Source organism: Pteropus vampyrus, unplaced genomic scaffold (assembly GCF_000151845.1).
Source record: "Pteropus vampyrus isolate Shadow unplaced genomic scaffold, Pvam_2.0 Scaffold528, whole genome shotgun sequence".
NCBI classification, from domain to species: domain Eukaryota; kingdom Metazoa; phylum Chordata; class Mammalia; order Chiroptera; family Pteropodidae; genus Pteropus; species Pteropus vampyrus.
Window position 1 is genome coordinate 580,266 of NW_011889309.1, and position 3,611 is coordinate 583,876.

Below are 3,611 nucleotides of genomic sequence, written 5' to 3' on the forward strand. Positions count from 1 at the left end.
TTAATGGATACAGAGTTTCACTTTGGAAAGATGAAAAAGTCCTGGAGATAAATGGTGGTGATTGTTGCACAATAATGTGAATGTATTTAATGCTACTGAACCATATTTAGATATGATTCAGATGGTAAATTTTATGTTAGGTATATTTTACCACAATTAAAAATGAAAAAAAATTGAGAATATTTAAAAAGTCTGTATATTAAATAATTAATAAGGGTTTACCCACTATAAGTATTCGGTTCATTACTGAAATTCAGCTGTATGTGAGGAAGATTTGGCTCAAACTGAGGAGGAAAAGAGAATAAAATCATTCAATAAATGCAGTTTTTAGAAGTGAAAAAAAGAGAATACGAGAGAAAAATAGGTTTTGGCATGAAGCAATAGAAATTCCAGAATTCCTATATGTGAAAATTTAGGAATAGGGTTTTGACACTGCTTTCAGAGCAAGCATCCCGCTTTAACTTAAATTGTTTGGTGTGGCATTTAGTAGCTGATAGAGATTGTGGAGGTACTGGGAGTCCTCCTGAGCTACCTCTTTTTCTACATCTTGAATTTGCTTTTGGATTAAATTTTTATTAGGGACCACTTTTGTAAAAGATCTATAGTGGGAAAAATGTAGAAATTAAGAGAAATTAAAAGCTTCTCATAATCAGAGAGGGGGGAGGAAAAGCACCCAACATCCGTGGAGTGCCTATTTCGTACCAGGTATTTATGTATAGTATTCATTTAATCCTCTCAATTGTCTCTAAGGTTGATTTCATATTGGCATTTTGTAAATGGGGTTTTCCCAAGGTATTTTTGCTAACTGAGTGGTGAAGCCAGGACTGGAACCCAAGTCTGTCAAGAGCCTAAGTCATATTGTTTTATCATACTTATGAACTTAGGAAGTATGGATCTAGATGATCCCTCCTTGGTTTTGTCTGTCAGCGGCCATAGAGGGGAAGTTTTCCTGGAAGAGATATGTTTTACGTACTCAGCTTAGGCCTTCGGGTGCTTCCTGGGGATCCCAGGATTAGCATCTATCATCTGAACATAATTTTTAATTTTCATGAGTACTTGCATAGCAACATTTAGCCTTCCTGAGGAAAAAAGATTCAGAAGAACAGGTATCAGGGGAACATCTTTTCTGCGGTAGTATCTTGGATTCAGGTGTTAGAATAAGTGAACCTAGAGTGCACCAACCCCTCCCCTGAAGGTTGTTCTCAGGCTCCTTTGTGTGGTTCATGTATAGCCATCAATGCATCATTCCTTCTGCTTCAGCTGTTTGAGAATCTCATCTTCTCTGTTGATTTCTCACAGAACGTTTACTGCTCTCCAAGGTGTGACCTGTACCTCTAGCTAATTTATTTCTGTCATGGCTGTAGGATTTAGGAATGAAGAGGGAGGGGAGGGAGAATAAGTGGGGACTGGAGGGAGGGAGGCTGGGGAGAGAGCAATGTGTCCAGATGTGGGAAATAAATCCAACACTAGAGCCCTTTACGGGCACGCCTGCAGCTCTGAAGAGCAGTTCTATGCACACAGCAAGGGGACTTCATTTGAAAATCTGCTCAGTAAGATGGAAGCTGCAGCCACAAGGTTTCAGAAGGCCAAGAATTCTAGCAGGGCCCCATGGGGATAGAAAATCAAGGAAAGAATGTGTCTGAAAATAATGTCTTGACCATTAAGGAGCAAGTCGCCATATTGAGCAGTACATGATGGATTTTTTCTTTTTTAATGAAATGATGGAAAACTGTTTTAGGGACAGGGAGGTGACTAGTGAAGTCATATTCTCTTCTTTTTATGGTTTTTACAACAACAGAGCATTCATGTGTCAGTTTCTGAAACTGCATTTATAATTAGTGACATGCGAGATATTAAATCAAAATCACTTTAACATAAACTTTACCTATGCTCTATACATACAACATATCAAGTTACTATTTTTGTGGTCTGATTTTACTAGATAACTGAATGTTCATTTATTTTTGTATGAAAAAAGTTGCATTTTAGAAAATGACTATAAACTTACACAAGGAAGGATGTAGATTATTTGTTATTTTCACCTGTAGAGTGAGTCACATTTGTTGTTAGTAGATAAGTTGTATATAAAGAACAATTTTAAAGTTTTCAAGTCTATAGCCATGCCACCCTGAACAAGCCCGATCCCATCTGATCTCGGAAGCTAAGCAGCGTTGGGCCTGGTTAGTACTTGGATGGGAGACCACCTAGGAAGACCAGGTGCTGTAGGTGTAAAACATTTTTTAAAAAATAAGGGATTGTAAACTGACAAGGTCCTTGCAATCTGTGAGGTCAACCAAGGGTTGCCTCACCTGAAAAAAAAAATAAATGTTTTTATATTATAATATTTCATTTATTTAACAATGCTAAGAAGTAGGTGTTACTATTTTCAACACATAATTGAAGAAATGCTGGCTTATTAGTCAGTTTACTGCCTCATCAAGGTCACATGGTTAATAAATAGCAAATACACAATTCTAGTCTAGGGCTTGATTCCAGATTCATGTTGCATTACATGATACTCCAGGAATGCAGGAGCCACAATCTTCTGCCAAGATCACCCACTGAATAGCAGAAGCTGGAGAGTAAGAGGCAACAGAATCAAAATTTTCCCAACCACTTAGAAAGACAGACACTAATGAAAGAAATCAGAATTGAATCAAACATACAGACTTCTAAGCTTCTACTCATATGATTTATGCCTAAGGTCACTCCATCTGAGGTGTAATAAAGTCTTAGGAAGAAGGGTAAAACATTCAGTAGTGATCAGTTTTTCCCTTCTTCCCACACACCAGTCTCCAGCCCCGCTCCAAGGTACATACAGACTCTGTCACTCTTTACTAGGAGTAAAGTCAAATAAGTCATCACTCCACAAGCATTACCATCAGTTATAATATACCATGGGCCAGGAGCTAGAAATGCAATTAGTTGTGAGACTGGCTAATGGAGTTCTTGTCTATAAATTCCAGGCACTCTAAAATCTCTCCCTTTTCCACAGCATGATATGGAAGGGGCTTCTGTGTTGTTAGTGGAATAGGCTGGCAGTGATGGTGGGCTGCTGGGTCTTTCACAATTGAGATCTAGTCTTGCTGTGACCGGCTAACCCTGGGGAAGAACAGCCCACTTCATCTTGTTTGATGGCCAGACAAAGAATCTCAATGCACATCTCAGAGCCTGAAAGAGCCTCAGAACCTCAATAAAGAGGCCCCAGACTTGATTTGTTCCATTTTAGAATCATATAGGATGGCAGTATCATGGAAAGGCTTCTATCTGAGTAAGTGCTTATAATTAAAAAAGAAGTAATAGTCTTGTAGATAAATTAAAATGTTCAGTGTGTAGGAATAAAATGTAACTGTGAATATCTCTGGAATTACAGAAGTTATTTGGCTAGAAATGATCTAGACTTTAAAAGGAAACTTGAACTCTTCCTTAACATGTGGCAGACTCCACTCCCATGATCTCTGAGGTAAACTTATGATTTTGAGAAGGGATGAGTAAGCCACAGAATAAGAAATGCTCAGGAGAAAGTCATATTTGCTTTCACATAAACATTGTGTGATGCTATGTTTTGCTGTTTCTCCTGGCTTTTTATTTCTCCATTTCTTTTCTCTTTG

The 3,611-nt window shown here is 38.1% G+C and overlaps 1 non-coding gene across 1 annotated transcript; it reads left to right on the plus strand.

Moving 5' to 3' along the window:
* Nucleotides 1-2,110: 2,110 nt before the first annotated feature.
* LOC111733126 lies at nt 2,111-2,229 on the plus strand. Its single transcript, XR_002777850.1, has one exon. It is a non-coding gene; the product is annotated as a 5S ribosomal RNA (ribosomal RNA).
* Nucleotides 2,230-3,611: the final 1,382 nt, after the last annotated feature.